Source organism: Ciconia boyciana, chromosome 26 (assembly GCF_034638445.1).
Source record: "Ciconia boyciana chromosome 26, ASM3463844v1, whole genome shotgun sequence".
Classification (NCBI taxonomy): Eukaryota; Metazoa; Chordata; class Aves; order Ciconiiformes; family Ciconiidae; genus Ciconia; species Ciconia boyciana.
Genome location: NC_132959.1, coordinates 781,885 through 805,820, shown reverse-complemented (window position 1 = coordinate 805,820; position 23,936 = coordinate 781,885). Strand labels below are relative to the sequence as shown.

General features: G+C 56.6%; 1 long non-coding RNA gene across 1 annotated transcript; it reads left to right on the top strand.

Annotated features, from left to right (window-relative positions):
- The first annotated feature begins 203 nt into the window (after positions 1–203).
- LOC140644110 (uncharacterized) lies at positions 204–22,500 on the top strand. The gene is made up of 3 exons (XR_012039744.1): positions 204–608; positions 8,586–8,842; positions 22,199–22,500. It is a non-coding gene; the product is annotated as an uncharacterized lncRNA (long non-coding RNA).
- The last annotated feature ends 1,436 nt before the right edge of the window (positions 22,501–23,936 follow it).

Genomic DNA, 23,936 nt, shown 5'->3' with positions numbered 1-23,936 from the left:
GGGGCTCAGCCTCCCTGCCCTTGGCTCCCTGCCCCAGCAAAGCCCCCTCTGCAAACTGGGGCTGCTGGGGGAGAGCCATGGGACAGCCCTGCTCCCTCGGCCAGCTTTTCTCATTGAAATGAGGAGCGATTTAGCGCAGAGGGAAGCATTGAAAATAGCTTTCCAGCTCCCCGCCAGCAAGGCTGGGCTGCGTGTGTGTGAGTTTCTCCCCTCTTCCCCTTTCTTCCTTTTGAATCAAACCAGATGTCTCTCCCATGAAATGAGATTGCATGAGCTTACACTGGAGAGAGACAATGCAGAAAGATGCGAGGCTCCCATCGAGCCACATTGCACTGCAGCTCTGGCAGAGGCGACGTCTGCGGCTCTGGCTGGGGACGGAGCCGGGGGGATGGTGGCACTGATGCCTTGTCACCGAGGCAGGAATTTTCTACCCCCCACTGTATTTTGTATGATTTCCTCTCTCTGGCTCTCAGATCCTTGCAGCAAGGTTTCTCTCTCTTCCCCCCCCTCCTCCTTCTGGGTCTACAAGCAGAAGATCTCAGCTTGCAGATGAACTAAGCAGATGGGGCACCCAGCACAAGGAAATGTCTCATCCACTGACTCAGACGGTAAGGTGTTGCTATAGCTTTCCCTGCAAGTTTGCCCAGGCACTTTGGGAATGGGAATTTTGCTTTCGTTTTGTTTTGGCATCCAGGTTTCCCCATCCGTAGCACAAAGTCAGGGAGATGCTGGGACAGCGGCCGGCAGGGCTGGTGGTGGCAGGTTCCCAGGGATGCAGGACCTGGAGCAGAGCTGCTGTGGGCTTAGAGGTTTCGGTGTTTGTGTTGTGAGCGCTCAAAAAAAGGAAAAAAGTATAGCTAAGAACAGAAGAGCCCACCTCACGCTGTTGCATTTCACGTGGCTCGTTTTGGTCATGATTGTAGAACAGTGTCTTGAATTACTCTTTTTTTTTTTTTTAACCTTTGCATGGTGATGGGACTTGTGAAAGTCTGGCAGTTTGGGATGTTTTCCTTCGTCTAAGAGGTGGCGTCTGTTTGTGTGGTGACATGATGGATAGCGGCTCTGTATGCACACACACACGCATCACACCGAGCGTTCGTTTCATACGGACGCTCTCAGTCCCCTGTGCCGCGTGGAGGTTATACGGACAAAAAAATCCGTGCGTTTAATACATGTGGATGTTCACATACACGCTGCCTGTTACTCTTCACGCACCTGCTGAATCTGCCTCACTCACACGCTTAAAACCGTGTAAAAAGACTGCGTGTATCCGTGTAAGCGTGTGTGGTAGAGGCGTGCGCGTGCAAAATGCAAAATGCAAAGTGCGCAAGTGGTGAGCGTTGACTTGAAATACGTACGTAAGCTGCGAATGTATTTTTAGATGAAGTGTTTTGTGTGTACATATGTCTATATGAAGGTGTGTTCATAATGTGGGGGTGCGTTCATACGTGCCTCCATGCGCATAAACACACGTGCATACAGGATGCTGTGGTATTGTTGGGAAGTGTTGTATTTTGTCCTGTAAATTACAGAGCAACATTTTCATCTGTCAAAGTTTGATCTCATTCATGAAGCCGATAAAGATGCCTCGTCTGTAGGTATCATGTCATTTTAGGGACACAGATTTGCTTCCCACCTCCATTTTAAGTTCTGTCCTGGAGCTTTCAGGAGAAGAAAGTGCCCCTCGAAATCATAAAGTGAAAGGAAAAAAAAAGAAAAAAAAAAAGAGACAGAACCGCAGAGCTCCAGCTCCAAGCTTTCACACAGCACAAGGCAGGCCCAGAAATCATAGAACTAACTCAAAAGTTTGCGTGACTCCACAAAAATAATGACTGTGGGGTTTCTTTTCATTTGCCTTCTCCTGGGGCTTTCAGATTTCACTGGAGTTACATCACCTCACTGCTCTGCACAGCCACAGGTCTAGAAACTTACTTCAAAAAATGAAAATTCCTACTCGCACATATTCACATGACTCAGGGAGCTGGGAATTTCAGGCAAACAGGAACGCTCGTAGAAAAATTGCAAGAATTGGCACCATGGGCAATGACTAATCCTGATGGGTCCCTGATAGCAACGTTTCTCAGTTCATACAATATTTTGGGGGCGGAGCTGGGCTCCAACCAAGACTTTGATCCTCCTCACGATGATAGCAGCTGCTTCGGGATGATCTTGCCTACCGTTTAGCATCGTTGCCCTCTGGGGAAGCTGTATTTCAGTAGTAATTCAGGTTAAAGTTAGCACTGCCATGTGGCTTGAATTGACTTGATGAGCTGGAATAGATCACTGGGGCTCACATCCCGGGACTGTCGGAGGCTGGAATGTTTGCAGCTCCCTGGACGTGGGAGTAAAAGGTTATTTTTTGGTTCCAGGTAGTGTTGTTGGATTGCGAGCCGAGTAGTTTGCTGCGGGTGTGCACAGCTACATCCACTCTGCAAACGTTCCTACCAAGGTTTTGGCAGAAACACAGTGTTTCTAGTTACAAAGTTGGTATTTCCAAATGTTTTAAAATCCACATCCCTGAATTACTGTCAGGGAAAAAAAAAAGTATTAATTAAAACCAGGGACGACGGAAGACTCCGCCAAGCAGAGAGGTTGGGATCGTATAGCAGCGTCACGTGCTCCTCACCCCTTTCCTAGGCAATAGGTTGCAGAATGATCAAAGAAGAGGAAGAAACTGCAAACTGCAACTGCTGCCGATGCCAGAGCCGTCGGGGAGGGGAGTCCGGGCACCACGGCTTGTAATAGAAAGCCCTGTCCAAGGCAAGAATAAAGCTGACATTGACTGAGGTGGTGCCAGCAGACTGTCCTTAGGCAAAACAGTAACTTACATTCATCAGGAAGAGCAAACACGGGAAAGAAACTTTCTAGGTTAATTTGTGTCATCAATGCAAAGCAAAGTTTGGCATTTCCCAGTGCTGCATCCCTCTTCCCCCTGAAAGTACGCGAGTCCGGGGGAAAGAGGTATTTGAAAGACGGCAGCTGCTAGAAAAGCTTTAACGCTGGGGGAGCATCCCCATTCCCGCAAACTGCTGCGAGAAGACAAGGGTGGGATGGGCAGCAGGGAGGGAAAACTGCTGCTTGTGACCGGGACGCCTTTTTTAGGCCTTTCTTCATTTTCATTTCATGTGAGACTGGAGCTGGGGTAGCATCACTGCGAGAGCTCCGAGGCATCGCCTCCCCATCCCTGGGCGGCTCATTTCGATAACTGCTCAGCTGCATGTGAAACAGGAGTATCCCAAGCACTCGAAAGCTGGAAGGGATCCTTCGCACCCTGCGGCTACGTGGAGCTTTGAGCCCACAAGCTCATCCGGCAGCTCCGTGTGCTGGCCATTTCCTGCGGCACGAGGTTCAGAAATTAATCTGCCCTCCGTGGTGGCCGATCCACCCGAGGGTACGTCACTGCAGCCCCATCTGTGGCTGCGACCGCCCTTACAATTCATTTGCTGCACGTTGATTTTAAACCTCTTTGCTTTGTAGACAGGACTGATAGCAAGAGGTATCTTGCTCTCCGTGCAGAGATCCTAAAGTGCTTTGCAAACATTTGTTAATTAAGCTCTTCTATGAGATAAGTAAATTACCGCAAAGCTTTGATCCAAAGCTCCTTGAGGTCCATTGGTTTTGGTGAGTCCAGGTCCATGGGATCAGGCCCAGGAGACCAGATTTAAAAAACCCTCAATTTTGTTAAGAGCTCAGCATATTGGCTGCAGATGGAGTGCTAAGCTACAGGGACAATCTGGCGGTGGGACTGCTGGTGCTGAGCGATTTGCAGACTTGATCGTGATTGTAAATGTGGAGGTTTTGGACTCCTGGTCATGAGGTTTTTTGGAAAAACTGCCCTAAGGTTGTGGAAAAAACTCCTTCAACTGGAAATCTGGCTGATTTTAGGTCTGGGATCCAAAGGGGGTTTCAGTTTCAGGGTCGCACTCTCCCCTTACTCCTGCTGCTTATACACGTAGTTCATTTTCCAAGGAATACTTTTTCTTCCCATTGGAATCCCATCTTCTGCAAGCAGATAATTCCTGATTTCAATTTACAGAACGTCGGGATTACCATATGTTTCCTTGGACATGTCTTCTTCTAAATTTTGTCCGGGGGGATGTTAGGGTTTTGGCCGCTTGTCTGGTATTTCTGGATCTACATCAGCCTAGAAATCCTGGCGTAGCTGCGCTAGCACACGTGCAGATCGGCTCTTTGGGCATCGCACCGTCCTCTGCTGCGATGCCAGTGGGGCAGATTTCCTGCATGTGCTCCCATCGCCTGCCTGGTGCATCCGCGCTAAGTCAGATGCTTCCTGGACATGTCAAGCCCGAGGCCCATGTGCTGGCCAGATGGTCCGTGTGCGCCCGGCAAATCCAACACGTCCAGGATGTGTTGGATTCACTGCACGTTCATTGTCAAGCTGTGCAGCGCATGTGCGCATATTTCTGTCCAGGAAATCTTGTACGGAAATATGGCAGCCCCATCCAAGGGACTTACCTGTCTCCTATTACCCTAACAAATGAGCACTGTCTTTACGGGCCTGCCTGGGAGAGGGGGATGTGCCGTATTTCCAGTTTCGAGCCGAGGATCTGAGTCGTGGAGTCGAACCAACTTGCATTAGGGTGCAACCAGAGGGGCAGATCTATTTTCCTGAGCTCTAAGCCGTCTCAGCACAGTAACATCTTCCTGCTTGGAGGCTCGGTGTACCCGCAGGTTTAATGCTCTTTCCAATTATGGGTGATTTTAAATGAAAACAGGGAAGGTTTATAGCTAGGGGTGAGGTCCAATGAAATCCCGTTGCCTTTCATCAACGGGGATGTGGGTGATGGGGCTGGCTGCAGTCATATTTTTGGCCAAACAAGGTCAACAAAGAGCTCAAAAGTGTGGGCTTGGATATCCTTGCATGGAGTGAAGAGACCAATGCCTCATCCCCACTGACTGTGCTGGAAAATGGTGACGCTGACTATTCACAAAGCGCTCTCAACACACAAAGTTAAATAGATGTAAAAGAGAATTTTTTTCCCCTTTAATCTAGGTGCTTACTTGTAACCAAAGCAGTTTATAAATCGCAGGCAGTGATAGCATGCGTGATCCTTAAATTTTTTGTGTCTTTATAAGCAATTTGACCAAAGTCATACAGTCCAGCAGAGCCAACGTCCCGGTTTTTCTCCGCTAGACAAGCGCTATCACTCCAGATTTGTGTAGGAGCACCTTTCTCTTTCTCCCTTCCTTACCTTTCCCCATCGTATTCCACAACGGCTGTTGTACATCGTGCCAGAGATGAGGAAAGTCATTACGTTGCACGTGATGCCTCCTTTCCAGGGAGGCTTTAATCATCCCATCGTACTCCGGAGCTCTTCCTGTCGCTACTAATTTTAGTCTCGTGGTGGAAGTTGCAGCACGGTGTTTCGGGGTGGGATGGAGGCTGAGTCATGCAGGTGTGTTGCAATCACTGCGACACACCTCGTCGCTCTTAACGCTGCTCCGGCATCCTGCATGGCACAGCAGCCTGGATATCAGGCCTGTTTGGGGACAAGCCCAAAGAGCCCATCTTGCAGCTTTTTTAGATGGTTTGAAGTTGCTTGTGCAAGCCCAGGGATGGATGGTGCCTCTCCAGAGGCTCAGCACCAACAGTGGGGACCTGCTTTTCCAAACAGCTCAGCTCTCATGCAGGCACCTAACTCAGGGCCAGGTTTTCTGGAAGCATTCGCCTCCTGGATCTGCCTGTCTAGGCAGACTCCTGCGGGAAAAATTTGCAGCGAGCTGGTCCTTGCTACTGCTGTGCAAAGAAGACCTCGTCAGCTGGCTGCAGCCAGCAAAGGGACTCTTGGCACAAACAAGCAGGTGACACTGTCAGGTCTTTGCATTTATTTGCTCTCTGCAATTCCAGATCCTTTTGGAAGCATCTCAGCTTGAAGAGAGGGAATTTTAGCATGGCTTCCTAAGGGAGGCAAAGTCACGCCTGATCCCAGGGCTTGCGTGTTGGTCTGAACCTGTTGACCAGCCTCAACCAAGTCTGGCAGAGGGATGGAGGCCTCAGAGGTATTAAGTTCCTCGAGTTTTGTGCAAAGTGATGTCTCTGTAGAGGAGAGAGCCCTGTAAGGCCAGGCTGCAGCATCCGCTCCACCAGACAGAGGATCCGCGTGGGGTTCCTGCTCCACAGCCAGCTCCAGCAGTAGCTCTGCTGCACTTGCAACGGATTCTTCACCGCTGCAAAGTCCCTCCGGGCTCAGCCTTGCACCGCTTCGTTCTGGACGCTGCTCTCGGTGATGGAGGTTCAGGAGCGGGACAGGAAGGGCAGAGCAGAGTAACCCAGCTGGCCTGGCTGGGGGAAACCGCAGAGCCGCAGGGACCTGCGAGTCCTTGAGATCTGGCTTTGCGTTGGGACTAGGCTAGATCTGGCTTTGCGTTTAGGTTCAAGGCTCAGTGTCAGGTCCTGCACTTGGGCCACAGCAACCCCATGCAACGCTGCAGGCTTGGGGAAGAGTGGCTGGAAAGCTGCCTGGTGGAAAAGGACCTGGGGGTGCTGGCTGACAGCCGGCTGAACATGAGCCGGCAGTGTGCCCAGGTGGCCAAGAAAGCCAATGGCATCCTGGCTTGTATCAGGAATAGCGTGGCCACCAGGACTAGGGCAGTGATCGTCCCCTGTACTCGGCACTGGTGAGGCCGCACCTCGAATGCTGTGTTCAGTGTTGGGCCCCTCGCTACAAGAGAGACATGGAGGGGCTGGAGCGTGTCCAGAGAAGGGCAACGGAGCTGGGGAAGGGTCTGGAGCACAAGGCTGATGGGGAGCGGCTGAGGGACCTGGGGTTGTTCAGCCTGGAGAGAAGGAGGCTGAGGGGAGACCTCATCGCTCTCTACAACGCCCTGACAGGAGGGTGGAGAGAGGTGGGGTCGGTCTCTTCTCCCAGGTCACAAGTGACAGGACGAGAGGAAATGGCCTCAGGTTGCGCCAGGGGAGGCTTAGACTGGGTATGAGGAAATTTTACTTCACGGAAAGGGTTGTCCAGCACTGGAACAGGCTGCCCAGGGAAGGGGTTGAGTCCCCATCCCTGGAGGTGTTTAAAAGCCGTTTGGATGAGGTGCGTAGGGCCATGGTGCAGTGGTGGCCTTGGCAGTGTTAGGTTTACGGTTGGACTCGATGATCTTAAAGGTCTTTTCCAACCTCTACGATTCTGTGATTCTGTGATTCTGTGACTAGGAGCAAATGCAGCAGGTGAGGGAGAAGAGGAGGCTGAGGGAGAAAATGCTCTTTTTCACCTCTTCCTTCTCCCCCCGGGCGTTGCTATTTAAGGGTCACTTGAGTTAGCAAGCGTCGTCTTTCTGCCCGGTCGCTGTGAAACCCAGGGTCGCTTTGTCCAGCTCAGTCCTGCGTGGTTCCAGTCCAACAGCTTGGTCTAAGATCGTCTCCCCTGCCACAGGCTTTGCCTTCCTTGCAGGAGCAGGTTGTAGGACGGTGTCGTAGGTGGCTGTGCCCCAGTCTGTGGGGTTTGCTCCATGGAGAGCGGGGAGACAGCGAGGGCATAGCTAAGACAGAAAAATAAGAGCTCAGAAAAGCTAATTTGAGCACGTTAAAGGTTTCTTAGAGTTCTCCTCACCTCTGCCTTCCAGGGGTTAAGGATCCTGACGACATCTCTGATTGCTAGGTTTAAAAACCGGGAAGAACAAGGGCCGTGTCCAGCCCGGGCGCAGACACACGGCCTCGACCCATCTTGATGTTGCCCACACGTCAGTGCTGAGGGTGCTGGCGTGTGCCAAGCTGCGCGAACTGCACGAGGAAGCAGAATCAGGCCCTGAGCCAATTTAACCCTTCTTCTTATCAGTCTAGACATCCTCATTATCCAGCTAAATGTCTGATCCCTCACTGAATCCCGCTAAGCTCCTGCCTTTACGGCGCTGAATGCAGAGGGCACTCGCCCGAACCCGGGACTCCGCTTCGGGTGAGAGATCCTGCCCTGGCCCTGTGTCCTTGCGCTGGGAGCAGGTCACGGAGCGAGCATGTATTATTAAGAATGCTTTACCAATTACGAGTAATTACTAATGCCTTTATTACTATTATTTAATAGATAGTGTTAATTATTATTATTCATTTGCTTTAAAAGAAGTGTTTCCATAGCAACGGGGAGATGTGTGCTGCTTTTCAGGCACGTCAAGTGGACACGTTCCCGGCCTCCTCCAAAATGGGCTGACAGCCCACTGCAGGGCAGGGTGGCCTGGGAGGGAGCCGGGACTCCATCATAGCTGAGCTGAGGTCCCCGTGCGAACTGGCACCAGCAGGGCCATCCGGAGAAGGTGACAGCACCGTCTCTGCCACTGAAAGGTCCCTTGTGCCATTAAAAAGTTCCTGCTGGATGCAGACTTTGAGCCTAAATGTTAAGGATCCTCTAAGAGAGCAGAGTTGGTGCGATAACATTCGTACGTGTGTGTGTGTGACCCAGGAACGAAGGCACCCGCTGTTAATTTACGGTTGGACTCGATGATCTTAAAGGTCTTTTCCAACCTATATGATTCTGTCATTCTGTGATTCTGTAATTATCGCATTGCTGAGTGCCCCGGGACTCCAGGGCTTCCTGAGAGAGTGCCTCGTCTCCTTTTATATTTTCCAGCCAGCTGCAGAAGGACCAGGACTTGGAAGTCAGGCAGAAATCCAGCAGATCTGGCATTACCTGGCTGTGGGATGCCGAATCCCCGGGCTGGTCCCGAAGAGGTCTGCGGTGAGACGGGGAAGCTGCTGCCGGCATGCGGAGATGTCTCTAAGCCTCTGCATGCGCGGTGATGGTTCCTGGGGGCGAAGGGCTGTCGGTGCAACGGCTGCTCAGATGCCACCTCCCTGGTCCCAGCTGGTGGACGGGCTCTGGTACAGGTAAGCCTGTGCTGAAAGGGGAACATGGGGGATGGTGCAAGCTCTTCGAGGGTGTATTCAAGGCATCACACGTTTGCCGAGGCTGGAAAGGGAACCCAGGCATGATGCTTCCTCCAGGCTTTGCAGATGAGGTTCCAACACTGAATCCATGTTTAAAGTTAGTCTCTGACTTGTCCAGTCCTGCTCACACCATACCCAGCTGGCCTTCGCTCAACACTTTGCTGCGATCATTCGTCTCGTGTGAAGCGAGACCATCCCAGGAAGGATGTGCCTCGCACCACGGCTTCTGGGGGGCCGAGGGGCTGGAGGTGTGAGCGGGCGAGGAGTGGGGTCAACCTGTAGTTCGCTGGGGACCACGTACACCGGCGGCGGTGGAGATAACAGCGTGTCGGGGCTGTAAGCTCTGTCCTCTGGAGAGGAGTTTGCAGCAGAGGAGATGCAAGCGCCCAAGGTGAGGCTCAGCCAGGAGCCGTAGGGCTGGGACATGCCCTGGGCCCCCAGCGTTGTTCAGCGAAAGCCTGTGCTCAGCGATAGCTCCGAAATGAGCTGGTGCACTAATTGGCACCTTTGCTGGCAGTGTGAACACAGAGCCGGGTGCTGGGGAGCCTGGGGGGACCACGGCTCCCGTCTGCCCGACCTGGAGGGGTCCCTGCGGGGCTGGAGCGAGACACGCTGTCGCCTCGCCCCTGCTGGGTAGAGGTGGCTGCGGCGGATGGGCGTCTGCTGGGCGACTGCTGGCCCCGAGGGTGGCACGAGGAGCACACGTGCTTCCCCACGCCGACTGGGTCCCCAGCCTCCGCGTTGTGCTTGGCAGCTCATCAGCAGTTGCATTTCCCCACCGCTTTCTATGTTGTCAGAGCAGTGGAAATCGGTCATCTTCGCGGAGGTTACAGCCAGAGGCAATTGCTCAATCCAGCGACTCCTAAACAGTGTTCTGAAAGCTGCAGCCTTAAGGGAAACCGCCAGTGACGGCCCAGGCAAGCAGCAACGCTTAAAAGCACTTGCTGTAATGCTTAAAAGCACTTGTTCAGCGGCAGCATGTCCTGCATCGCTCTGATTTACCCCGGCGCCTGCCTCCGCTCTCCCGGGACGGTGGGTTCCTCAGGGCTGGGCTGGGGGATAACCCTGCTCAGCCCTACGTGTCCCCTGGGGAAAGCAGCTCCCGGCAACGCTTCGGTTCCGGCTGCTCAGGGTCAGAAATGGGAATGGCAGGTGGCTGGGACAAAGCACCGTGTCACCCCCCCTTGCCGGCCCGCGGCGTCCCTGGGGTTCGGGGGGCTCTGGCTGCCCCGCGCACGGGTAAGTCAGGTGCAGGCAATTATGTCTAGACGGGACCCGCCGGGAGCGTGGTGGCATAATGGTCCCGTGGGGACACCCGTGCAGCTCCACGCCGCACAAAAGCTGCCTTAAGAGCCCGCGCCTCCCCCTGCTCCTCCGAGAAGTGGAGAAACACAAAAGAGAGAGGCAGGAGGGGCTGGGAGCGGGTGGGAGAGAGGGAGGGAGAATCCCCCCATGCCCAGCAGCTAATCCCAGCTCTGCTCTGAGAGGGATCTCGAATAACAAACGTCCGTGGTCGAGGCCAGATGGATTTGATTTAATAACAAAGCAGGGGGGCTTGGGATCATTTCAGAGCCTGCCAAGGGGCCAGATCCTCTGCAAGCAGCAAAGGGCCACCTGGTGTAAATCCGAGCTTGAGTTGCAGACAGCTCGGATGCTCCCCGAAATGCTGGGATTGCCTTGCCTGTGGGAACATCCTCCTGCCCCTTGGGAGCTCCTGGGGTCCCGGCGACCCGCAGGGCGCAGGGCCGTGCTGAACGCACAAGGGCCGTGGGTTTCTCATGTGGACGTGGCCAGGAGAGAAAAGGTGAAGCGGAGCGGGAGGCAACGCCTGGGGTTTCCTCAGCCCCCGGCTGTGATGTCTCACCTTGGGGAGGGCTCAGCGCCGCCTGGGGCTCAGACTTCTTTATGGGGTGGCCAGCGAGAGGAGCAAGGGGCAGCCCTTGGCCCTGCTTTTGCAAAGCCCAAGAGACCCCCACTGCATCCCATGATGGCTGAAGCCTCCCACTCCTTGGTTTCAGCATCTCGGAGGCAAGGAGGCGGCTCAGGGCAGCGTCATCCCATCCCTGCGACGTGCCAAAGGAGGAGGCAGTGGGTCAGGTGAGGGAGTAGCACCCAGGGCGGGGATGCTGATGCCGGGTTTTACCCTGCTCCTGCCGCAAATCCCTGCCCTGGCTTTGCCTTGGAGAGGGTGGGTGGACGGGCTTGGCTTCCCTGCCTGGTGAGTGACTGCAAGGAGATGTTTCTTGCATATGGCACAATTCAGCACTTTGGCAAAGAGCCACCCGGCTGGCTGAGCCCCCCTCCTGCCCTCACAGGACGTGTGCGGCCCCGTCCTAGATCCCAGTGGCAGGAGATGGAGTCTGGCTCCTTGGGCCGTGCCTGACCCATCGCCTTGCATAGAGGAGCTGCAAGGTCGGTGTCAGCAGGGCGGATGCTTGGGGCAGCGTTGAGGTGCAAGGCTGGGGACCAGGCTAAAAAGTCTTTTACCGGGCGACGCTCCCGCGGCAGGCAGGGTCGTGGCGCAGCAGAGCGGCACCCCGCTGCCGGGCCGTCCCCACCGCGGTGTTTGCCACGTCTGCCAGTTGGTGCCTGGGCCAGGCAGCCTCCCTGGAGATCTTGTTTCTGGAAACCGGAGAAGCCTTGGCGCTGCCCCCACCACCTCCCCGAGCAGCAGGGAGGTGCTGCCATCAGCCCAACACCTGCAGCTCAGCCCGGCTGTCAGCCTGCTCACTATTCCCGTCCAGATCGCTTGGCGCTCTGCCTTGGGAGCAATGAGATCCCGGTGCCAGCGATGTGCCGGCGAGAGCAGAGGAGTGTTTTGTGCTCAGGGGAGGATGCCGGGGCCGCGCAGCTGGGCTGGAAGGGCAGTGGGAGGCAGGAAGGACTGTGGGTCCATCCCATCAGCAGGGAGCCAGGGAGCCCAGCTCCATGTCTGGCACGCTCCGTGCCGAGAGGCCGGGATGCGGGAGCTCTGTCGCTTGCATCCCGAGCCTCCAATGGCCCATGCTGTCTTTTTGGCCTAACGCTATGAGTTTTTACGTGCACAGGGCACTGTGTTGGTCTCCATCCCTGTCCCACCCGGTCCTTGGTGGCACCATGTTAGCTTGCTCCGTGCAGGGGCTGCAGCTGGTTTCTGATTCCTGCTTTCGCCCAGCTTTGTTGGCAGCGTGTCCCGTCTCCTGGCTGGCTCACCGGGACTATCTGCTGTCCGGGAGCCTTTTTTCCCTCTCTCCTCCCTCTGCAGCATGCCGTTGGCAAACGGCCTGGAGGGAGAAACGGCCCGGCGTAGCGTGGTTGCTGCTCAGGGAGAGTGAGGTGAGCACGGTGCTGCCACGCTGCCGTGCCGCCATGCTGCCGTGCCACCGCCGGGGTCAGAACACAGTTGTTTCTCCCCACACCAGCATCAAATGGAAACAAGGGGGTGCTCCCCGCAACCCAGGGCTGCTTTGTGTGCACAGGGAGAAGCGCTGCAGGCAGTGCAGACCCCGGTGAGGGATGTCCCCTCTCCCCGTCCCCTTTGCATCCTTTGGTAGGACGCCAGCCCGTTATGGGAGCTCGGCACCATTTATTACCAGGCTCTGCTCTTCTAATGAGAAGCAGTTTCTCAGCCCTGGCGCCGTGCCTATAAAAATGAATCTGTGCCTGTGCTTTCGGTGCCATGTGCTTTGCAGCGAGAGCAGGGATCTGCGGAGCGGGGTGGCATGGGCCGGCGAGGGGGTGGCATCCCTGTGGGTGAGCACCCCCAAACTGCTGGGAGCCTGAAAGCTCTGGACGGCAGCCGGACGATCCCCACGCCACCCTGGGTCTCCAAGCTGGGGACTTCTAAGAGATGAGTGACATCTCTGTCATAAGTCCCGGCCTCCTCCAGAAGCCACTGGGTGAGGATGGGTGCGACGCTGGCAGCCCCCAGAGCCCACCGTCCTCGGGATCCCCAGGAGATGGGGCGAGGAGCTGCTGTGGACAGTGTTGTCCCAGGACTGGACTCGCCTCTTCTGTACTGCACACGTCAGACACGAGATGGTGCTGCCGTTCGCTCCCGTTCCCTGCCTGGGAAACCAGGATGCCCTGAGCTGAGCCTCTGACCTTGTCCGGCTGGGAGAGCACCCCACTGCTAAACACAACCGCTCCTGGGGGACAGATCCAGCGTCACCCGCGGTGTGTGTGACCCTGCCATCGCTTCCTGGAGAGCTGGCAGCTCCCCTTGGCCACCGCGTCTGCGGGGTGCAGGCAGGCGGGTGCAGAGAGGCTGGGGGTCGTGGGGTCCGTGCAATAAGAGACGGGTTTGTGCCGTGTCTTTGCGATGCAGAGCCCCACGGGGACGGCTGGCTGTGCTGGCCTCTCGCTGCCTCTCGGTCCATCTCGAACCGGGATGGACCTGGCCACGTGTCTGCAAAATCATGCAGGTGGTCAGACCCTGGGTGTCGGCGCTTGCTTGACAGAGCTGAGCACTGTGCAGAGCATGTGGTGTGGATGACGCTGTACAATCATTAATAATACATGGCTTTATTTGTATTACGGTGGTTTCCAGCATCCTCGGACAAGAGCAGGGCTTGGCCTTGCCCAGGGCCACGTATATATGCCCTACCAGAGGGGATGTGTTACTGGACCTGTTGGTCACCAACACAAGCAAGCTAATCAGAGACGTCAAGATTGGAGGCAGCCTGGGCTGCAGTGACCGTACACTGGTGGAGTTCACAGTCCTGAGGGATATGGGACAAGCAAAGAGTAAAGTCAGGACCCTACATTTTAGGAAAGCAAACTGCCAGCTCTTCAAGGAGTCAGTCAACGGGAACCCCTGGGAAACTGCCCTCAGGGACAAGGGAGCAGAACAGAGCTGGCAGATCTGTAAGGACGCTTTCCACAGAGCGCAAGAGCTCTCGATCCCCAGGTGTAAGAAGTCAGGAAAGGACGGAAAGAGATTGGCATGGCTGAGTCAAGACCTGCTGGTGAAACGAAAGGGCAAGAAGGAAATGCGCAGGCAGTGGAAGCAGGGACAGGTATCCTGGGAAGAGTAGAGGGACGCTGCCCGGTTGGGTAGGGATGGGGTCAGGAAGGCCAAGGCGCAGCTGGAGGTGAACTTGGCAAGGGATGCAAAGAATAATAAGAAGGGCTTCTACAGGTACGTCAGCCAGGAAAGGAACGTCAAAGAAAGTGTACATCCCCCCCCAGCTGGCAAACTTGTTAAACAGACGAGGAGGCTGAGGTACTCAACAACTTTTTTGCCTCGGTCCTCACTGACAACCTCTCTTCCCACACCTCTCGAGGGAATGGACCACAAGACGGGGACTGGGGGAGCAAAGTCCCTCCCACTGTAAGAGAAGATCAGGTTCGAGACCACCTGAGGAACCTGAACATACATGTTCTGTGGGACCTGACGAGATGCATCCCAGAGTCCTGAGGGAATTGGCTGATGTAGCTGCCAAGCCACTCTCCATCATATTTGAAAAGTCATGGCCGTCAGGTGAAGTCCTCAGTGACTGGAAAAAGGGAAACATTGCACCCATTTTTGAAAAGGGTAGAAAGGAGGACCCTGGGAACTGCCGACCTGTCAGCCTCACCTCTGTGCCGGGGAAGACCATGGAACAGATCCTCCTAGAAGCTATGCTAAGGCACATGGAGGACAGGGAGGCGATCTGAGACAGCCAGCATGGCTTCACCAAGGGCAGGTCCTGCCTGACCAACCTAATGGCCTCCTATGATGGAGTGACTACATCAGTGGACAAGGGAGGAGCTATGGATGTCATCTATCTGGACTTCTGTAAGGCCTTCGACATGGTCCCCCACAGCATCCTTCTCTCTACATTGGAGAGATACGGATTTGATGGATGGACTGTTCAGAATTGGCTGGATGGTCACATCTGGAGAGTAGTGATCAACAGCTCAATGTCCGGGTGGAGATCAGTGACCAGTGGTGTCCCTCAGGGGTCCGTACTGGGACCAGTGCTGTTTAATATCTTCATCAATCACATAGGCAGTGGGATCGAGTGCACCCTCAACAATTTTGCAGATGACACCAAGCTGAGCTGTGCGGTTGACACGTCTGAGGGACAGGATGCCATCCAGAGAGACCTGGGCAAGCTGGAGAAGTGGGCCCGTGTGAACCTCCTGAGGTTCAACAAGGCCAAGTGCAGGGTCCTACACCTGGGTCGGGGTAACCCCCAGTATCAATACAGGCTGGGGGATGAAGGGATGGAGAGCAGCCCTGCTGAGGAGGACTTGGGGGTACTGGTGGATGAAAAGCTGGACATGAGCCGGCAATGTGCGCTCGCAGCCCAGAAAGCCAACCGTGTCCTGGGCTACATCACCAGCAGCGTGGCCAGCAGGTCGAGGGAGGGGATTCCCCTCTACTCCGCTCTGGTGAGACCTCACCTGAAGCACTGAGTCCAGCTCGGGGGTCCTCAGCACAGGAGAGACATGGACCTGTGGGAGCGGGTCCAGAGGAGGCCACAAAAATGATCCGAGGGCTGGAACACGTCTGCTGTGAGGACAGGCTGAGAGAGTTGGGGTTGCTCAGCCTGGAGAAGAGAAGGCTCCGGGGAGACCTTATTGTGGTCCTTCAATACCTAAAGGGGGCTGATAAAGATGGGGACAGACTTTTTAGTAGGGCCTGTAGCGACAGGACAAGGGGTGATGGTTTTAAGCTAAAAGCAGGGAGATTCTGACTAGGTATAAGGAAGAAATTGTTTATGCTGAGGCTGGTGGGACGCTGGCCCAGGTTGCCCAGAGAGGTGGTAGATGCCCCACCCCTGGAAACATTCAAGGCCAGGTTGGACGGGGCTCTGGGCAACCTGATCTGGTGGAAGATGGCCCTGCTCATGGCAGGGGGGTTGGACTAGATGACCTTTAAAGGTCCCTTCCCACCCAAACCATTCTGTAATTCGATGATTCTATGTGCTTAAAGAGACCATCTCTATCCAGAGAAACTCCCAGGTGAAGAGCTGAGATGGGAAAAGGCTGGAAGAAGGCGCTTACCCCAGTCTGGCAAATGGAGAAACTGAAGCACGGACCTGTGCACCATGGAGAGACGAGCTTCGAGGACTCCACGGCTCGCTGGAAGATGGAGGGGATGTTTTATGGGGTGAACTGAGCACTGCAGACCAGGCATGGCAGATCTGAAAGGCCGGTGTGGGGGGGCCAGGCTTTGCACAGGGAAGTGCAAAGGTAGAAGCGGAGGCAACTGGAAGGGGAAACTCACTTCCAGCAGGGGAACGGGAGGACAGTTTGGTGCTCTCTGTCTCTGTTGTCAGAATCAAGGGTGTTTCCTGTCTGTGAGTCATTTCCGTTGGGGTCTGTCCTCCAGCCCCTCTTGTGCCGTGGTTCTTGGGGCTTGTGTGTGTGACCAGCGCCCTGCGCTCCTCCTGGGCGAGCTGGGGTGGCTGACGCTCGGTGCATCGACAGCTGCCGGCGCGCCCCACCGCCTCCGTCCTCACGGCTCTCTGCGGCAATTGGGGTTTCTACCGGTGCCGGCACGGCCAGCACAGCCCCCTTTCCTGGTGCCACAGGCTCCGTCTTGCTCAGTCCAACCCAAGAGGTTTCAGCTCTGCCTTTAGATCAAAGGCGGGGATGTCCCGGGGTTCCCCTGTCCCAAACCCCCTCTGCAAGTTCAAAACAGCGGCTGAACCACAGGGCTTGCAAATCCCAACCCACAGCCACGGGGCACTTGGCAACAGGCAAACAAACAGCCTGGTGCTGAGCTCGGCCACTGCGCTCCGTCACACCGCAGCCCATAATTAATAGTGAGGACGGAAAGGCCCGTTTGGCTGCTTGGCCTCTCCTGCCTGCGACAAAACCGAGATGAGGCAGTTTTACATCACATTTTCCCTTTGATCTATTCATTTCCAGCCTTCACTGCCTTTTACGTCCAAACCCCATTAAGAAAACTCCCATTGCTCCCCTGCCCGCGTACCCAGAGATGCTGCAGGATCAGCTCAGCTTAGCGGCGCCAGCGAACCTCTGCCGGGTGGGTGCTCCGGCTTTATCCCGCGTTGCCGGCCCGTGGCTCCCCTTGCAAACCGTAGCCCAGGCACTCCCCGCTGCCATTTTGGGGGCTCCAGTCCCTTCCCCGGAGCCGCTATGCAGAGCTTCCCCCATGGGGCAGATTTGTTTGCCCTGCTTTGAGGAAAGACTTTTTTTCACCCGTAGCGTAGACAAGAGCAGCCTCGGGGTTGCTCTGGCTCTGCAGGGTCTGGGCTGGAGCAAGCAGGCAGCAAACCCCGCATCCCCCTCGCTCGGGCAGTCTGCGCCGTGCGCTGACCACAGCATCGTGCAATGACCTGCTCTCATTTCTGCAACTGAGCCCGTTTCTTTTTCTCCTTTAATCTGCGGGACTACCCCAGCGCTTCCGTTTTGTACTATTTTGAGTGCAATTTTTTTTTTTTTTAATTTTGCTTTTTGCAGCACTAAAGTGTGGTAAAGCCAGCCAGCCCACATCCCTCTCCTCTGCCTCCCCGGCAGAAAAAGCTGAGCGGGGCTGGGAGGGAGAGGTGGTAGTAAATAGCAGGAAAACACCACTGCTGCAGAAAGCTCTGTAAAGGGAAATGAATGAAAGGCAGCTGCTGACAACACCCGTCTGGGCTCACGGTGTTTGGCTGGCGCAGCTTCCCCCGTTGATGGGTTACGGGGAGCAATGGTTCATCTCCAGGAAATACAGAGGGGTGCAGAGGAGGGAAGGTGCTCGGCTGCCAGCAGAGCAGCTCCCACGGCCCGGGCCCTGGGCACGGCTCGTGTCCCTGGGCACGGTTCGTGTCCCTGGGCATGGGTTGTGTGCCCTCCTGGTGCCCAGCGGTGCTGCGGGAAGGCGGGTTCCCTCCCCAGCCCCAGCACTGGGAATTGTGCTGCTCCGAGCATCTCTCCGCTGGAGGAGGAACCCAGGGAACGCTCAACATGCCAAGTGCCCGGGGAATGTGAGTCAGGCCTCCGGACCGGGAAATAAATTGCCATAAATGCTGTGTTTTTCCCTTTGGATCTTGCTCTCTGAGCTTTTCAGCGTTGCTCGGTCACACTTTAAGTTGCCTCCACAGCAGCAAGAGTTGCAGATTTAGGAGGAAAGAAGGGAAGAATTGAGATTTCCGTATCCCTGTGATTCAGAGCTGAAAGAAGCAAACACCATATTTCGTATGAGAAGATATCTGGGCTGTTTCTCGCAGTGTGTAAGGAAACTGAGGAGTTCATTGCTGTAGGATCCAGGGTGGCCTAAAGGACAAACAGGCTCAAGAAAGGAATGAGATGGTGTTTTTGGAGCACTAGGAAGTTTATGAAACATCTCTGGCATAAGAAGACCTTGAGCTGCTGGTAGCTGGATGTGCTGCGGCTAGATTTCCTTCTGCCAGTGTGTGAGATGGGTCATCTGCTCCGTTCCAGGGTGGTCACGGATGCCGGCATCTGGAGACGTGACCCCTTCTCCAGGGAGCTGCCAAGAAATGACAGAAGGAGCCATCCCCGGCTGTGAGACGGTGGCACCCGCCCAAGGAAACGGAGCTGCACGGGGACTGCTGGAGAGGTGGGGATGCTCTTTGGAAACACAGGGCGCGTCCGCTCTGTCCCATCTGCGCCGAGGATGCCAGGAGGGGTGTGCCACGGCCGGTGTGCGCCGACGCTCACGGGCCATCCCTGGCCTCTCCCCAGTTTTCCCTTTTAAAGGCAGCAAAAAGGGATGTGAATATCTGCACAGAGGATGTGGGGCTGCGGGTGTTTGTCCTGGCACCGTCGCAGCTCATGTACCTTGTCCCTGGCTCCGCTCCTGTCCCCATCCCTTGCCCAGGGCTGCAGGATCGAGTGAGCAATGCCCGGAGGCTGCTCCCTGGTACAGGGCAGCCTGGCCCTGCACAGCCCCCAGTAAAAGGTGGGTTTTAATCCCTGTAGCTGCCCGCAGAGCAGGAGCCAAGGTGCTGGGCTGGACGCTGCGTACATGGGCAAAATGTAAGAGTAGGAGAGGTCACCTCAGAGGCAGGATCAGTTCATCGTGAAGCCATCCCTGGAGATGTTTGTCCCGTGGGATCCTAAAAGCCCCAAGCAATCGAGACCTTCGAGCACGTGGCTGTTTTACTGGAGGAGCAGCAACAGTCCCTGGCTGCAATTTCTTGCACCCGCAGCTGTCCACCTCGGGGCATCCCCAGGGATGAAGGAAAGGCTCCGGGGGCATCGCCGGCCTGGGGACATTTGCCCTGAGGCCAGGTTTGGGGCTGGAGCCGTGGAGGATGCTGGGGAAGCTCAGCAGGGCCGTGGTGAGCCCTGGAGGCAGAATGGCTTTTATCCACCTTTCCTGTGGGCCTTCAGCATGGCAGCCGGGGAAGGCTGAACACCGCGAATGGCCTGGATCTTCTCCAGCTCCATCCTGCACAACATCCCCTTCGGCACCTCCACTGCCCTGCAAGGAAGCTGGTGAGCTGCCGCCCCGTTGACACAGCCGGGGATTTCTCTGGCCTGGGATGAGGGCAGGCAGATCCGCATCCTGCCCGCGATATTGGCTGCCGGACCTGCCAGGGCTCGGAGGCTCCGGCATTTTGCACGCCAGGGCGAGCTGGCACAGACCGCATGGGAGGAAAACCTCCGCAGCCCTGCAAACCACATCCTTGCCCGCGCATCGTGGCCGTGCTGCAGGCTGCCCGCAGCTGGGCGAGAGGCAACACCACCGGACCATCCTCAGCCCAGCGCAGCTCGAGTCGTGGCCGGGGGGGGCTCAGGAGGGAGCCCCCAGCCCCGTGCATTGACACCACAGCCTGGCTGCAACCAGCCCATCCCTGCCTGGGAGTATTGTAAGGGACATGGCTGCTTTAGACCTTGTTATAGTACAAATAGTGAGAGTGGCCAGGAATCACCGCTAGCAGCTCTGCTTTTTTATTTGCAAAGCCTCTGGTCCCCCCACCCTGCCGTGCTTCGAGGCACCGCATGTCTACGGAGAGCACCCGCTGCGGGAGATCCCCCAGCTCCCCGCCTCGGCAGAGATGACTCTGCTGCTGCCTGTGTGGGAAGCAGAGATTAATTTCCAGCAGTGGTAAGATTCCCCTAATTTGCCCCAGGTGTCTGGGCAAAACGCAAAGGGATTTTTAACTCCTTCGAGCCCCACCTCCAGATCGAAGGGGGTGAGCCAGGCTCCCACCGGTGAGCTGCGGGTATGGGTGTCGTTCCCGAGGTGGCACTTAACGGGGCGCATCCCAGGCTGGTCTGTGTGTGCGTGCCTCCGTCCTCTACCCCACGCCAGCCTGGGCTGGCGCCAGCCCATTGTGTTCACTTTTCCTGCGTGCGCCAAGCTCGCTGCTTTGGGAAAAAATGGTCATTAAAATGTGAGCGTGACCCCAACCCGGCAGCGCCGGGGGGTTGTGGGGAGCAGAAAACTGGCTTGCTCAGGATTTTACACTCAGAAACTTGCTCCTTTCAGTGAAATGGGATATTTTGGGTGGATGTATGTGTGGTCTACTGACTTTACGGAAAATAGGCTGATCCTGGTCTATAGGAACAACCCTCAGCAAAGTTGGGAAAGGGGCAGGAGGGCTCAGCGTCCCATCCACCCCTGATCCCCAACGGACTTAACGTGCGGGTTGGATAACGGGGCCGCAAAGCAACGCGACACCAAAACAGCTTTTCCTTTAAAACCCTCCCCTCATGGGGAAGCCATGAGATACATTTTCAGTTGGACTGCCTGGAGCGGCCGCATCTCGCAACTTGGCAGCCCAGCTGCAGCACCAGCGCTCCTGGGTTTGGCGAGAGTTTGGGGGAGCGCAGAGCGTGCTGCAAACCCCAGGGCTCGCTCCCCGCTGCCCCGGCACTTTGGGTGTGCTCCTGTCTCTGCTGCTGCACCCATGGGTTCCTGCACCCTTGGGCGCCGGCTGTCTTGCTAAAGGGGGATTCAGAGGCTGGATTTTAGGGATGTTTTGCTCCCGAGAGTGAAGCAGGGGACTTTGCCGGGGAACACAGGCATCCCCTCGGTCGTTGCTGCGGGGCAGACATCTGCCCCAGCCCAAGCAAACAGAGCTGTTGCCATCTCAGGAGCTCAAGCAGAGCGGACGTGACTTGTTCCAGTGTCCCAGAAGGACACGGCAGGGACGCCCTGAGCCCGAGTCTGCACCCGTGGAGCCCCATCCTCATGTCTGGCGTGCCCGTCTTTCCGTCCACTCTGCTTTAACACCTTGGCTGCTGATCACGGGGCGGCTCGCAGGTGCTCGTGGTTCCCAGGGTGTCTTGGACAGAGGGGCTTGAACAGGATTCGTGCCAGCGTGGCTCCGCGGCTGCTCTCATTTCTGCTGTTGGCATATCAGAGCACAGCCATCAGCGCTGCCCTGGCTGCTGCTCGCTGCAAGTTTCAGCTCTCTCAATAAATACAACTGGTAAATCTATTAATTTTACAGCTCTAATTGATGTATTGCTGTAATTACCTTTTATAACAAGGCAATTAAACCTTATTAAAGATTATTAGCTAATTAAAACTCCTCTATACACACACACCAACCCTCTTATGTGCACAGATTGTTGGTGGGGGGAACTGGAAGCCCATCGCAGTCAGGGCCTTGCAGGTCAGCACGATGCATGGCACGATGTGATGGGTTGGGACGCTGGACGGGGAGATCCGGATTCCCATCCCTGCCTCTGCCACCACGTCTCTCTTCATCCTTGGGCACGTCACTTACAGCCAGAGCTATAAGGGACTGCTGCGTATGCCCAACCCAGTGATTTTCGGCTGTCTGGGATCAGATGGGAAAAAACTTGGAGGCTGGGATCTTCTCGTCCTGGTAATAGGGTGGTTGGGGATGTAGGGTTAACAGTGCTATGTCTTGTTGGCCAGAAGAGAGGGTTGGAAAGGGAAAATCCCCACTTGGAGATGGGGTGTGTCGGCTTTGGAAAGGAAATAGCTGGAGAGACGGCCCCGTGCTGGGGCCGGGAGCGAGGGGAGCGCGTCGGTTGGGGAGAGCACTTGGAAGGCATCTGTGGGATCGGGGTGGCTCGGTCCTGGGTTGCTCTGTGCCTGCAAAAGCAGGTGACAAAAGCTGTGCACGGTCTGAGAAGTGGATCCCAGGGTCCTTGGAAAGAGCCAAAAAGAGCTGAAAAGCCATGTGAAAAGCAGTCCACAGGGCTCCCACCTGGGGCACTGCCTGGCCTGACGGCACATCCCCTTCCCGCGTCCGCATGGAGCAGCCGCGTGGTGTGGGGGTCCCCAGAGCTGCAGCTCCTGAACCCCAGAGCAGCTGCATTTCATCGTCGCCCACATGTGCACGTGTAAGCTTGCATTTGCAGGCACCCAATGTTTCCAGGCTTTTTTGCAGGCCAAAGAGCTTTGGAGGCTGAAAGGGTCTGAAATTCCAGGGATGTGACTGCTTTCTGCCTTCTGAGTGACACCGAGGAAGACACAGCCCATGCTGAGAGCCTCTCCTCGAGCCACGCAGCCTCCCCGTCCCTCCATCGCCCCTCGCCCGTCCCCCTTGCTCTGCCGCAGTGGCACGGACACCGCTCCAGCTCCCTGAGCGCTCGTGGAAACCACAGGAATTCACGTTTGTGGGCTGAAGCATCGCGCCGTGCCCCGGCCTGCGCCGTGCCACGGCGGGGCTGGCCGTGGTGGGGAAGGGAGGTGCGGAGCAGAGCCTGTCCTCCCGGCTTGCCTGCGATGCAGCCTGGCTCATCTGGTTTAAATTAAACCCCTCCTGCCTTGCACAAGTGACAAGCGCCTCTTTGCCGGTCGTGAGCCAGCCAGACCCAGTGACCGGCGCACGGCTGTGCCAGCGGTGGGCTCCTCTGTCTCCCCACATGCATGTCGGGTCGGGATCCTCCTGCCCTGGTCCGAGGAGGGGCTGAGGGCATCACCCCTGCAACCTTGCTTGGGGCTGGTGGGGAAGATGGAGCAGCATGGGGCTGTCTGCACCCAGGAGAAAGGGGGTTTGCAGGGGTGCAGCGTGGGGAGCAACACCGTCCCGTCCCGGAGGGGCTCTGCATGGAGCAACTAGTGCCAAGGAGCCGGAGTCTGACCCTCCCTGGGGCCTCTTTACTCCGGGCTGCTGACGCCACCAGGGAGGATTGCAAGAGCCCTGCGGGCTCCCCAGCCAGCAGCTTCCCTCCAGGCCCCCCGTGTCGTCCTGCTGCCCCCAGCCCAGGGGAAGCCCTCAAACTCAGTCCCCCAGTGCAGCGAAGCACGGGACCAAGTGCCAGGGTCCTGCGCATGGCAGGAGCGCATGGAGCGCAAGGAGCCGGGACGTGCCAGGGGCTGCCGGAGCAGGGACAGGCTGTGCCAATGACCCTTAGCTCTCATTTTTAGCTATTGCCCAAGCTGTCCCTCCCTGCTTTTGCCCTGGCCGTGGTTTCCCACATTAAGGCAAGGAAGCCTTAACCCTGCTGTCCTTGTCCCAGGGGATGCTCTGGACCCTGGTGAACATCGCCTGCTCGGGGAGCACCCGAGGGCACACAGCGCTTTCCTTCCTGCCCCGGCATTACTTTTTAAAACAAAACAAAGCTGCGGAGTGGAAGGAGGCTGTTTGCGTCCCACAGTGCCCCGCGGCTTGGCAGCCGCCACGCCGGAGCCGTCGGCCAGACCCCGCCTTCAGCAGCGAGGCTGCGCGGCACAAGCGTCCCGGGGGGCCGCGAGTCCCCAGCCTGGCCCGCCATGCTGCCAGGGTCACCATCACCATCGCTGTCCATGTCCCCTGCCTGCATTGCCAGCACCCAGGGTCCTGCATGCTCTCACCTCCCTTGGGGACGTGACATGCATGAGGGTCCCCAGGGCTGCAGCGGGTCCCCCCCCAGGGAAGGGGATAAGTGTATGGGGGGAACGCGAGGGAGGAAAGGCAGCCCAGGACAGGCGAGGAGGCAGAAGGAGCGAGGAAAAGGGGAATCCAGCTGCAAATGCAAAGGAGGAGAAGGGCTGAGCAAAGGAGTGGGGTAAAAGAGAGCAGACGCCCCTGGGGCCAGCAGGGAGACCAACACTGGGGGGGTGGTAGCACAGTCACCCCCTGCACACAGCACCCAAGGGTGCCTCTGGGTGCAGAGAGGGTCTCCCAGCAGGCAGGGACGGGGAAGGGGGTGCAACGAGGCCGGGGGAGCTGAGCACCCCAAA